At 39.6% G+C, this 14,251-nt stretch overlaps 1 protein-coding gene and 1 pseudogene across 1 annotated transcript in view; one reads left to right on the forward strand and one right to left on the reverse strand.

Moving 5' to 3' along the window:
- MARCH5 (membrane associated ring-CH-type finger 5) overlaps nucleotides 1–14,251 on the forward strand; it is a 67,470-nt gene that overhangs the window by 6,570 nt on the left and 46,649 nt on the right. The gene's annotated exons all lie outside the window — the stretch shown is intronic.
- Nucleotides 10,127–10,962, reverse strand: LOC100942351 (annotated as a pseudogene).

Below are 14,251 nucleotides of genomic sequence, written 5' to 3' on the forward strand. Positions count from 1 at the left end.
AGAATCTCACTATGTCGCCCTCTCACAGCAACCTCAAACTCTTGTACTTAAGCGATTCTCTTTCCTCAGCCTCCCAAGTAGCTGGGACTACAGGTGCCCACCATAACACCCAGCTATTTTTTTGTTGCAGTTGTCATTGGTGTTTAAAAGGCCCAGGCCAGGTTCAAACCCACTAGCCCCAGTATAAGTGGCTGGCACCGTAACCACTGTGCTATGGACTTCGAGCCCTTTTCTTCTTTCAATCCATTAGTATATTGCACTTCTCAGCACTTAATTATTCTGAAAAAGTGTTTTTTTTACTTTCTCACTTTTGCCTCTATTGTGCAATCCAAGATTCTGTGTGTTTATTCCAGACCTATTTCCTTGATTTCCTTCAGCAACGCGTTTCTAGCTCCCTAGTGGAACATTTCCATTTATGAATATATAGTATTACCAACCTATCTAAAATTAAACTACAGCTACTTCTCTGACTCTTACTTCCCTTGACTTCTCTTTTTTGAGACAGAGTCTCACTTTGTCACCCTCGTAGAGTGCTGTGGCATCACAGCTCCCAGCAACCTCCAGCTCTTGGGCTTAGGCGATTCTCTTGCCTCAGCCTCCTGAGTAGATGGGACTACAGGCGCCTACCACAGTGCCCAACTATTTTTTGGTTGTAGTTGTCATTGTTGTTTGGCAGGCCTGGGCTGGATTCAAACCCACCAGCTCTGATGTATGTGACTAGCTCCTTAGCCACTTGAGCTACAGGCCCTGAGCCTCAATATTTGGTCTTTAACCATTCTTCTTCTCCATCCTTTATAAAACCTAAGTGTTTTTTGTTTGCTTGTTTTTGCTTTCTTCCCTTCCAAATCTACTTGTTCATCAAATATTGTAGATTCAGTTTTTTCCTGGTCCGGTTTGGCCCACAGAGTGACACTAAAATTGACCAATTACAATCATGCTATTCCCATACTTGAAAACCTGCTAGTCTCTATATCATTTATAAGGATCAAATCTAAACTTTCGAGAGCTTAATATGCTTTAATCTATTATTATAATTCAGCCCCAAACTATCTTAACCATCCTTTCCTGCATTCTACTTTATTGTTCCCTGAATATATCCTACTCTTTGGGGGATTTTTGTTGCTTTTGAGACAATCTTTCTATTGCCATGGCTAGAGTGTTGCAGTGCTGTCATCATAGCTCACTGCAACTGCCCACTCCTGTGCTCCAGCGATCCTCCCTGCTTCAGTGTCTTGAGTAGCTAGAACTGCAGTCACACGCCACCATGCCCTTCCTATTTTTTATATTTTTAGTAGAGGTGGGTCTTGTTCTTCCTTAGCTGGTCTTGAACTCACGTCCTCCCATCTTGGCCTCCCAGAGTGTTAGAATCATAGGGGTAAGCCACTGTGCCACTGTGGCTGGCCCTGCTCTTTCATCTCCTTATTTTCACTTTAGATCCCTTGTTTCTTCTAAACACTTGGCCAACCTTTATCTGTCTGTAGAATTCAGTTCAAATATCACATTGAAGCCTTCCATAGCTCCCCCACAGCTCCAGGGTTAGTAAGTTAGAACCCTTACTAACTTCTCATAGTATAATAACACTGCATGGTACATTTTGTAATGCACCTATCCCATGTCTCAGAGCTTTATACACATGCATACCCTTATCACCACACTCGTACTCAATTGGAAGTTTATCGAAAATAGAAGCTACCTTGGTTGGGCACAGTGGATCACGCCTATAATCCTAGCACTCTGGGAGGCCGAGGCAGGCGGATTGCTTGAGTTCACTTAGTTTGAGACCATCCTGAGCAACAACGTGGCCTTGTCAAAAAAAAAAAAAGGTTTGGTGCCCATAGCACAGTGGTTATGGCACTGGCCACATATTCCGAGGCTGGCGGGTTCAAATCCAGCCCAGGCCAGCTAAAACAACAATGACAACTGCAACAAAAAAATAGCTGGACGTTGTGGTGGACATCTGTAGTCCCAGCTACTTGGGAGACTGAGGCAAGATAATAGCTTAAGCCCAAGAGTTTGAGGTTGCTGTAAGCTGTGATGCTAAAGCACTCTACAGAGGATGACATAGACTCTGTCTCAAAAAAAAAAAAAAAGTAGCTGGGCATTGTGGTGGGTGCCTGTAGTCCCAGCTACTTGAGAGACTGAGGCAAGAGGATTGCTTGAGCCCAAGAGTTTGAGGTTGCTGTGAGCTGTGACACCACAGCACAAAGTAAGACTCTGTCTCAAAAAAAAAGAAAAGAAAAAATAAACTACCTGTATTCCCTTATTTTCCCTAAGAACCTAGTACAAAGGAAACCTTCTGCTGAATCAGTATGTTTTCATTTATGGTACAAGTGCTCAGAATAATCTTGCAAAAGCACTGTTTTTTGTTTGCCTCATTTGGTTAAAATCTGTATTTTCTTATTAAGGTTAAACTTAAATTCTTTATTCTGGCCTTCAGAACCCTCTGTTGTTTCATCATTATTGAAATATTTATTGTGCTCCCTATTATGTTTGAGATATAGAGTACATCAGAGGTCCTCAAACTTTTTAAACAGGGCGCCAGTTCACTGTCCCTCAGACCGTTGGAGGGCTGGACTGCAGGCCCCGGGATGAGTCAGCTGCTAAGCAGAACAGGCAGCAGTGGCAAAAACACCTGGTGGGCCAGATAAATGTCCTAGGCGGGATGCAGTTTGAGGACGCCTGGAGTACATGGTTGGCACTAATGGCCTTTTTAAACCCTTTTTTCCCCTCTTTATAAAGAAGTATATACTTTTTTTTTATAAGTACATAAATTTTTTTGCTTGCTTTCCTCCAAATACAAGGGTTTTTTCATTGTTGTTTCGCATCTTGTCTTTCAAAGTTTTCCTCGTTTTTTAAGACCTAGTTATTTTTTCCCTCTTCTCCGGACTCATATAGCAATTCATCTCTGGTGTCCCCTAATTCTGTGAACATACCATAGTTCACATAAATGATGATACCATACCATATGATACGATGTTCACCAATTCATGTGAACATACCATAGTTCACATAGATGATAATATTCATATAGTATATTGGAGTATGCTAGATGGGATTTGGATACTAGGAGGCAGCTCCTTATGGCTGCTTGAATGTACCATAGCAAAAATGAAACACATAATTTCTTGTACTGGCTATAATTTGCTAAGAAATGAGAAATGTAAATTTTTTTGGGGGGTGGGTCTCCCTAGGTAGAGTGCATGGCATCACACAGCTCACAGCAATCTCCAACTTCTTGGCTTGGGCGATTCTCTTGCCTCAGCCTTCTGAGTAGCCCAGCTATTTTTTGTTGCAGTTTGGCCAGTTTGAACCCGTCACCTTCAGCATATGGGGCCGGTGCTCAACTCACTGAGCCACAGGCGCCGCCCAAGAAATGTAAATTTCTCTCAGAGTATACTATATGTATGGCAACACAGTGCAGTGAAAAAAGCTGAGGTTTTGAAATTAAGGGCTCATTTGCATCCATGCCTCCCTGCTTACCGTGTGGCCTTGGACAGATCACTTAACCTTTCTGAGCTTTTGGTTTCTTATTTAAGTGGAAATAATTGTGCTTGCAAAGTTTGTGAAGATCAGAGACAAAGGGCATAACATGATTATGCACTCAATAAATGATTGCTTTCGCTGTGCTTGTACAACTGTCCCTCTGTATCTGTGGAAGATTGACTCCAGGACTTTCCTCAAATACAAGTGCACATACCTAAGCACATCCCCCAGTATAATATTCTCTAGATTACTTATAATACCTAGCAAAGTGTAAATACTATGTAAATAGTTATTTTGTATTATTTAGGAAATAATTACCAGAAAAAAGTTCATTATGTGTTCAGTACAATTTTTTCTGAGTATTTTTTTTTAAGACAGAATCTCACTTTGTCACCCTCAGTAGAGACAGCTCACAGCAACCTCCAGCTCTTGGGCTTAGTTGATTCTCTTGCCTCAGCCTGCCTAGTAGCTGGGGCTACAGGCGCCCGCCACAACGCCTGGCTGTTTTTTGTTGTTGTTGCAGTTTGGCCAGGGCCAGGTTTGAATCCACCACCCTTGGTATATGGGGCCAGTGCCCTACTCACTGAGCCACAGGCACCGTCCTTTTCTGAGTATTTTTGATCCAAGGTTGTTAGAATCAACAATGGGGAACCCTCAGGTATGGAGTGCTGGCTATATTTCTCTTCATCTTTGTCCGTTGGTAATATATCATGATTGTGGTTATATCTCTTTGACAGATCCAGATACTAAACTTCCATTCTACAAAGAAACATTTAATCTCCTTGAAGGTATATTTCTTATTCCAAATGCATTGAGTGTGACACTTTTAATCCAAGGCAAAACAATATTCAGCTTTTTTCCATTTTTTAATGAAGGCATCCTTGCATTAACTGAAGTGTAGATCTCTAAGCTTGTTCTGAATTAAGGGGTGCTTGTTTTTTTCTTAAAATAATCATTTAAATAACACTGTTGTGGCACCATATATAATACAAAGCTTATTCCATGCTCACTCTCTTATATTCTAGAATTCTTCTGTTCTACCACACTCCAATTTTTTTTTTTTTTTTTTTTTGTAGAGACAGTCTCACTATATCACCCTTGGTGGAGTGCCATGGCATCACACCACTCACAGCAACCTCCAATTCCTGGGCATAGGCGATTCTCTTGCCTCAGCCTCCTGGCCTCCTGAGTAGCCTGGACCACAGAAGCCCACCAAAACGCCCGGCTATTTTTTTTGTTGTTGCAGTTTGGCCAAGGCCAGGTTTGTACCCTCAGTACATGGAGCCAGCGCCCTGCCCACTGAGCGACAGGCACCACCCCACACTCCAGTTTTTATCACACTGATTTCTAGAATGGTAGCCTGTGATTTTCCAGATCTTCCTAATAATCCAGAATGAACACGTGCACTTTGAGTCTGCAAAACAGACTTTACTACCAGCTTTTTTTGTTTTTCGATAACCATTCCTATCTTGCTTAATTTATGTGGCAGTGACAAACTATTTTATTGATAAAGCCTCTCTTACTTTTTTGTACATACTTTAAAATAACTTATTTAATCAGATAACTGTAAATGAGTCACAGATGAACCCTATAAAGTGAGGTTGTCTTTGTTATTTATCCATTCCCAACTGGTTTGTAATATCCAGCTTTATCTTAGTAAAACCTTTTCTACTCCACATTGGTCCATGAACATGTGTACTCATTTCCATCTCTAAACTTACTTATGCTGTTTGTTTTTCTTCGCATATCCTTCTTCTTCCTCCTTCTCCCTCCTCCACCCTCCTCCCTCTTCCCTCCTTTTTCCCTCCTCCTCTTCCCTTCCCTCTTCCCTTCTCCTCTTTTCTTTCTTCGTGGCTTAAAACACAAATTTATTATCTTATAGTTCTAAAGATCAGAAGTCCTAAATGGGCCTCACTGGACTAAAATTAAGGGGTGGTCAGCAGGGCTACATCTACATTCACTCTGGGGACTCCAGGAGAGGATTTCTTTCATTGCCTCTTTTTATATTCTAGGAACTGTCTGCATTCTTTGGCTTGTGGGCCCCTTACATCTTCAAAGCCAGCAAGGGCCAACTGAGTCTTTTTTTTTTTTTTAAATTTCAGATTAATATGAGGATACAAACCATTAGGTTATATCATTTATGCATGAAAGGTTAAAGTCAGAGTTGTAGCTGTATCCTCCACCCAGGGAGTGTGCTATATAGCCATGCATTGTATCCATTGAGTGGGAAGCTACTGAACCCCCTCCCCGCTTCTTGAATTTGAGATTTTCTCTCCTGTAGGTATGTGATTATTAATTTTTACTACTTTCAAATTGGTACTGAGTGCATGTGACGCTTGTCTTTCCAATCTTGTGACACTTAGGAGAATGTACTCTAAATCCATCCAGGGTGTTACAAAGGATGTAACATCTCCTTTTATGGCTGAATAGTATTCCATGGTAATATATACTACAGTTTATTAATCCATTCATGTGTTGATAGTTGGGTTATTTCTACATCTTTGCAATTGTGAACTGAGCATCTATGAACATTCTACTGCAAACACATACCTTTATTCTTTCTATCTAGTAACTTGAATCTCCATCTATAGTTCTTTTCTTGAAACCTCAGCTATTTCATCCTATGTTTGTTATTCTCATCACATTTACTCTGTTTTACTTAAGGTTTCTAACACCTTTTATTGACAATGTTTGGTGTAGTGGTTTTTATGTGATCTGTGTATGCATATGTTTGTTCCTTAGCTAGATTGTAAGCTCTTTAAATGTAGTTACATGCGGAATCAAATAATGAATCAATTTTGTGGGTACTTAGGTTGGTTTAGGAGGAGATTTTGAATAATTTTAGATTTAAGGCAACCTAGGCTTGTATGTTCTTTAAACTGTTTATAAATTTTACTATTAAATCTGTATAACAAACATTATCATTTTAAAATCACATGTAATTAATGACCAGCCTTATGTAAAGAATAGCACATTATACATGCACATTAGTGATATTTCTAAAACCAGTAAGACTATTTGTTCTAAGGATTAAATAATATTCTTTATATTTGTCTAGTATAATCCTCTTTTCTTGCCTTTATATAATAATAGTGATTTGTTTTTTGATCTCCAAACCAATCATGATACTTTACTTCCCAGTCCTCCCTTTACTTTGTAAACTGATGTGTCCCAACTTGGTTAGTAGGATGGTATGGGAATAGATAATGAGGATATATGTCAGCAAGCAAGAAGTATTTAGAAAAGCTAGAAGGAGAAAGAAGAGTGGGAGAAAATTAATTGAGAGGGTTTAAAATTTGAATCTTAACTAGTGGTGTGCCAGGGCAGGTGGGTTCAAACCCAGCCCAAGCCTGCTAAAAAAAAAAAAAAAGCCAGGCATTGTGGTGGGCACCTGTAGTCCCAGCTACTAGGGAGGCTGAAGTAAGAGAATCGAATTGCTTGAGCCCAAGAATTTGAGGTTGCTATGAACTATGATGCCTCTCTGTCTCAATTAAAAAAAAAAAAGAAAAAGAAAAATTGAAGGATGACTAGAAATCTAGAACATTTTCCACTGAATACCAGTGTGCCAAGCAGAATTGCTTTATATACTAATGGTAAGAAAAGTGCATCCATAAATTTTAGACATAGATGTAAAGTTGGCACCATTGTTATTATTGCTAGTTAATTTAGAGGTTATGTGTACATATATGCCAGGCAATTCTTAAGCAATTTCTTGATCACATGTTTAATCATTTACAATAGGAGACCTCAAAATAAAACCTGTTTTTAGTTTTTGTTTTTTGTAGAGACAGAGTCTCACTTTATTGCCCTCAGTAGAGTGCCATTGCATCATACAGCTCACAGCAACCTCCAACTCCTGGGCTTAGGCAATTCTCTTGCCTTAGCCTCCTGAGTAGCTGGGACTACAGGTGCCCACCACAACAACTGGCCATTTTTTTTGTTTCAATTTGGCCAGGGCTGGGTTTGAACCCACCACCCTCAGTACATGGGGCTGGTGCCCTACCCACTAAGCCACAGGCGCTGCCCGATAAAACCTATTCTATGCTGAAAACTCTGTCAGCAGTCTGAATAAGGTTATGGGTTCTTTCTCAGAATGTTTTTCCCCCCAGTGGAAGATTGAAATTTATTAAGTCATATACACAAGTCATGTCTGACGACTGAGAAAATGCTATTTATATAAGACATCAGATTAAAAATACATAGTATCTGTATTTTAGTACAATAAAGTCCCAGGATTTCAAACAAGGAAGTTTGATTCCAGAGTATGCATTATGTAATTATGTACTCTGCTACAAAGAACTCTAGTGGACGTAAACTTTGACAGTATATTTCTCAAAAGTCAAGTATTAATGAATTTCATGCACATGGTTTTGCATCAGTAGAGGAAGATACAGTTCTTTCAGTACATGTGCCAATTTCTGAGTCTTCCACTTTAGAATCCTCATCGGTTTCCTCTTCAGAATCAAATTCCTGACTGTATAGTGTTCCAGTGTTTTTCAGAGGTTCACCACTCAGTCTCTCTATTACCTCTGCCATATACTGTACGTGTTATGCTACTTCTGCTAGTTCTTTATTCTCCTTTTCAGACTGGCAATTTCATTGTCCTTTTCTTCAGCTTCTTTTTTAGAGACTGAGTCTCACTTTATTGCCCTCAATAGAGTGCTGTGGTGTCACAGCTCACAGCAACCTCCAACTCTTGGGCTCAAGTGATTCTCTTGCCTCAGCCTCCCAAGTAGCTGGGACTACAGGCACCTGTCAGAACGCCTGACTATTTTTGTTGTTATTGTTACAGTTTGGCCAGGGCTCGGTTTGAACCCGCCACCCTCAGTATATGAGGCCAACGCCCTACCCACCGAGCCACAGGTGCCACCCCCAAATGTTTGGGTTTTATACTAATTTATAATTGCTATACTGCTGATATATTTTTTTTTTTTTTGAGACAGAGCCTTAAGCTATCCCCCTGGGTAGAGTGCTGTGACATCACAGCTCACAGCAACCTTCAACTCCTGAGCTCAAGTGAGTCTCCTGCCTCCGCCTCCCAAGTAGCTGGGACCACAGGCACCCGCCACAATGCCTGGCTATTTTTTGGTTGCAGCCATCATTGTTGTTTTGGCAGGCCCAGGTTGGATTTGAACCCGCCACCTTAGGTGTATGTGACTTGCGCCTTAGCTGGTTGAGCCACAGGCACCGAGCCTATTTTTTTTTTTTTGAGACAGAGCCTCAAGCTGTCCCCCTGGGTAGAGTGCTGTGGCATCGCAGCTCACAGCAATCTCTAACTCCTGGGCTCAAGCGAGTCTCTTGCCTCAGCCTCCCAAGTAGCTGGGACCACAGGCGCCCACCACAATGCCAGGCTATTTTTTTTTTTTTTGGTTGCAACCATCATTGTTGTTTTGGCAGGCCCAGGCTAGATTCAAACCCACCACCTTAGGTGTATGTGGCTGGTGCCTTAGCCACTTGAGCCACAGGTGCCAAGCCATACTGCTGGTAGTATTATGGTTTGCATTTATCATTGAAGAAAAAGCTAAATTTTATTTAGAGCTTAGGAAAAATAAACAATAAATAAAATTTTTCTCCTATCCAAATTTACTAACCCCAATCCCTTTTTTATATGCCCTAGATTAAGAACACCTGCCTTACAACAACTCTGTGAAAGAGATTCTATCATTAAATCTATAAGGTTAGCAGGGATTTGAACCCAGTCTTGGCTCCAAAGCCCTAGGTTCTTGAACAAGCTAGAATATCCTATACTCATATAATGTTTCCCTCAAATTAATTTTAACTTTTTCTCTTTGGGAAAACATGTCTTAAACATTTTACCCACTGCTTAAATTTTAAAATCAAACTTTAAAATATTGTTTTGTTTTGTTTTTTGAGACAGAGTCTCACTTTGTCACCCTCGGTAGAATGCACTGGCGTCAGAGCTCACAGCAACCTCAAACTCTTGGGCTCAAGCGATTCTGTTGCCTCAGCCTCTCAAATATCTGGGACTACAGGCGCCTGCCACAATGCCTCACTATTTTTATTTTTTTTATTATTATTTTTTAATGTATCAAAGATATTTGCATTTATTTTTTTAAAGCAAATGACAAAGACCCAGTATTATCAGTTTTACTTTTAAACCTAAGCTTAACATTATATATTTAAACAACTGTCAAAACTTACTAAGATGCCAGCTTCATGCACAGCTAGAAAACATCCTTAATTTATAGTAAACCAAAAATGTGTTCCCATTAATGTGTTAATATCTTTCGCTACTAAATACTGAAAATAACTGAAATTATTTCTGTAGAAGGTTCATCCTGCAATGTTAACTTCACAGCAGGCTGACGCTACTTGGCTCACATTTCAGACACAATGGAAAAGCAGCTCCATACTGCTGTTAGTGCACACTCTTGTTCTATCTCTACTGAGGATTCAGGACTCACCTGGAGTACGTTTAATAAAAAAGCAAATTGCATACAGAAATTTACAAAAATTTTAAAGACAAATAAGTGGTTCCTATTACGTGGTCCCAACAATAAACCCAAAAGTCTATGACAAATATGGCTCCAATGAGTGGTTTATAAATACTCAGATTACGTACAGTGATGTTGTAAAGTCAAGTTTGTTTGAAATCTTAAAAAAAAGTTTCTGTTAGTCCTCAAATGGTGCTTGTACATTGAGTCACTTGTTATCTAAGCACAGCTGCTCCTTACCATTTATTGTCAAGGACTTGAGCTTGCCGTTTTCCTCAACTTCCATTCTTTCTTGACTATTCTCTTTGTAGTGATCTTTCTGCATTAACTATTTTTGTAGAAGTTGATATAGACTTGAAGTTGCCCATCCCACCACCCCCAAATGATGTAGAAGAGAATGAAGTAAGCCCCTGGTGATCTAGCGACTTGAAGGAAGAAAATCCTATACTAAAAGAAGAAAATCTACTTCCAAAAGGTAGAAATGCATTGAAGGCAGAGACAAATGACCCCGTTCCTCGGTTTCCTGCTTCCTTGGAGACCCCTCCGATTCCCAGTAAAGTCCTTCAATGTGTCTTCAAAGAAGTCAAATGAAAACTGGTCCCTTCCGCCAAAAAAGTCCCGGAAGACATCCTCTGGGTTACTGAATATGAAGCCAGATTCAAAAGGATTGTCAAAATGACTTCCACCTCCTCCACCGTTTAATCCTTCTTGCCATATTTGTCATAGATGTCCTACTTTTTAGGATGTAACAGCACCTCATATGCCTCAGCTACTTGTTTAAATTTTCTCTCAGCTTTTCTCCTCAGGGTTTTTATCTGGGTGCCACTTTAGTGCCAATTTTCATTACGCCTTTTTAATATCCTCGGCTGAGGCATGTCTCTGCACACCTAGAACTTCATAGTAATCCACCATGTTTTAAATGATTGTTGGAATAGGTCTAAGGTTGTGAATGGTTGACAGTGGGAAAGAGGGAAGGGGTGGCAGCCCAGGGCTCCTTGTAGCTCTAGCATGCTTGCACTGATGCCTGGCTATTTTTAGAGACGGTCTGGCTCTTGCTCAGGCTGGTCTCAAAGCCATGATGAGCTCAGGCAATCCATCCGCCTCAGCCTCCCAGAGTACTAGGATTACAGGCATAAGCCATCACACCTGGCCCTAAAATATTGTTTACAGTGAGTGTAAAACAGAATTTCGTTTCTATTTTATGGTGAGTTAAACTTACAGAGAGAGGAAATAAGGAAAAAGGAAAGAATGGCTAGAGCAGATCTCAAACTTTTGATATCCTGATCACCTAAAGTGTTAAAACAAAGTCCTAAGCACCCCCCAGCATTTTCTCATTCTGTAGGTCTGGGGTGTGGCCTGAGACTTTGCATTTCTGACATGTTCTGAAGTCATGCTTATGCATCATACTGAGCATTGAATTCTCAGAGAGTCAGAGGTTTGGAGAGAAAAAGGTAGGGGGATATAAACCTAAAGAGAAACTCTGAGTTCCCTCAGGAATTATAGGCTCAGCACCCATAAAATAGTGGTTAGGGCACCAGCCACATACACCAAGGCTGGCGGGTTCGAACTCACCCAGAGACAGCTAAACCGCGACAAATACAACAAAAAATAGCTGGATATTGTGGCAGGCACCTGTCATCCAAGCTACTTGGGAGGCTGAGGCAAGAGAATCACTTAAGCCCAAGAGTTTGAGGTTGTGAGCTGTGACACTACAGCATTCTACTGAGGGTGACATAGTGAGACTCTGTCTCAAAAAATAATAACCTCCTCCTTCATTATGATATTAGTCTATAGTTTTCTTTGTTGGGTCCTTTCCTGGTTTGGGAATTAAGGTAATATTTGCTTCATAAGAATGTATTGGGAAGGATTCTTTCTTTTTCTATGTTTTGGAAAAGATTATGTAATATAGGTACTAGTTCCTCTTTGAAGGTTAGGTAGAATTCTGATGTGAAGCCATCTGGTCCCAGACTTTTCTTTTTTGGGAGATTTTGTATTTCTATTTCAGTGCTTGATATAGGTCTATTAAAAATTTCTCATTCTTCCAGTTGAATCTAGGAAGATGGTGTGTAGATTCTAGGTATTGGTCCATTTCCTCCATATTATTATTATTTCTGAGAATAGAGTTTTTTGTAGTAACCATTGAGGATTTTTTTGAATTTCTTTTTTTTAATGTTTTAATTTTTTAAAATTATTTTTTATTAAATCCTAACATTGTACATTGATGCATTTATGAGGTTCAGGGGATTTTTTTGAATTTCTGTGGTATCTGTTATTTCTCCCTATCATTTCTAATTGACATTATTAGAGATTTTACTTTTCTATTTCTTCTTAAGTTAGCCAAAGGTTTATCAATTTTATTAATCTTTTCAAAGAACCAACTTATTGTTTTATTGATCTTCTGAATGATTCTTTTGTTTTCAGTTTCATTTAGTTGTGCTCTAATTTTGGTTATTTCTTCTGCTGTGTTTAGGGTTGGATTGTTCTTCTCTTTCCAGTTGCTTGAGATGACCCATTAAGTTGTTGACTTCCTCTCTTTTCTGTTTTTTTTTTTTCAAGAAACATATAGGGATTTATTTTTATTTGTTTCAAAGCAGAAGTAGCTTTTTTCCTGTTTTTATACAAGCAACATGGTCAAGTGAGTCAAATATTACATAAATTTATAAATTGGAAAGGAGAAATCACCCATAATCCTATTCATTAGAGATAACTGCAATAAAATATTCTGAGTTCTATTATACACAAATATGTATATGGTATGTTTCAGTAGGGCCTTCAGGGGACCACTTGGATGTACCTTAAATTGAAATTGGACAAACAGAATAGTGGATGTTTCCATCCTGGGATTTGGAGCAAGTAGCTTGTGAATTATTCACCACCATACTGTACATATTAGGTTGAACCATATGAAAGTACTGAGATTCAGCTGTTTTTGATCTACAAATTTGGTGATTTTATGTAGTTCAATCTAATGTATGCAAAGTCGAGAATGTCAGAACTGATACAGGCCTAGAGGCTTTTAAGTGCATTTCATTATGTTGAAGAAAAAAAGGATCAGAAGTATCCAGTGTAAAATCATATGGCACATTGGTGGTAGAATCAGGATTAGTTCTCTTTCCACTGAATCATGTACCTGCCTTTCATATTAAGGTTTATCAATTTTATTAATCTTTTCAGAGAACCAACTTTTTGTTTTGTTGATCTTCTTCTTTTAAAATAACAATCTTCTAAGTGTTATCATAATCTTCTAGAAGCAGATTTCAATTTGTATCAGAAAATTTCTCATAGGACTCAAAATGCAAGAGGCTGGTTTGGAGGTAGCGTAGTCCCCTTGACTGGAGATATGACTGGGAAGGGCCCTGTGACTTGGTGTGGCTCAAGAGGAACATGAATTACGGAGCTAATGAGGCATAACCAAGGCCCTGACCCTCATGGGCCCCTTTTAAGGTCCTGGCAAGGGCCATATTAACATAGTGATATATTTTGTAACATTTACAAAAATAAGATACTATTGAGTGAGAGATGGGAGTGGTGGCTCACACCTATAATCCTAGCACTCTGGGAGGCCAAAGTAGATTGCTTGAGCTCATGAGCTCAAGACCAACCTAAGCTGCAGTGAGACCCTGTCTCTAAAAATAGCTGGATGTTGTGGCAGATGCCTATAGTCCCACTACTCAGAAGGCTGAGACAAGAGAATTGCTTTAGCCCAAGAGTTCGAGGTTGCTATGAGCTGTGATGCCACAGCATTCTACCAGGGGTGACAAAATGAGATTCTGTCTCAAAAAAAAAAAAAAAAAAAAAGATGCTTTCGAATTATTTTTCTTAAAGACAATCCCCAGAATTCTATAAGCTTTAGGCCAGATCCACTCCTGTATGGCACAGAGCTCTGAAAAGCACTAGGCAAGGAGACTAGAGTTCCGGGGTTCACGTGACACTACTGTGGCCCAGATGGACAGCTTGGCACTGGCCCTGCTTTACTTACTCATGGCAGGGTTGGGAGGGTGAATGATGGGGTTAAAATTACAAATGTCAGATGTGTTGAAATGTGAACAAATATAAATAAGTAATATTACCCAGATTTCCTATCGTGATATGCGATAATCATCACTGCTTCTCATGACTGTTGAAGATAACATTAAAAAATAGGTCCCCAGAGCATCTTCCTGTTTCATTTTCCTCTGCTGCAACTTTCTCTTCTCCTTTCTCCAACCCCCAGTTCCCCGAAATTCCAGCCACAGGACCAGGCATCGGTCATCATCTTTTGCTTTTCTCTGCTTGTTCATGGCTCCTACTTTTTTTCTTTTTTTTTTTTTTTT

This window comes from Otolemur garnettii, unplaced genomic scaffold (assembly GCF_000181295.1).
Source record: "Otolemur garnettii isolate 467f Iridium unplaced genomic scaffold, OtoGar3 scaffold00008, whole genome shotgun sequence".
NCBI classification, from domain to species: domain Eukaryota; kingdom Metazoa; phylum Chordata; class Mammalia; order Primates; family Galagidae; genus Otolemur; species Otolemur garnettii.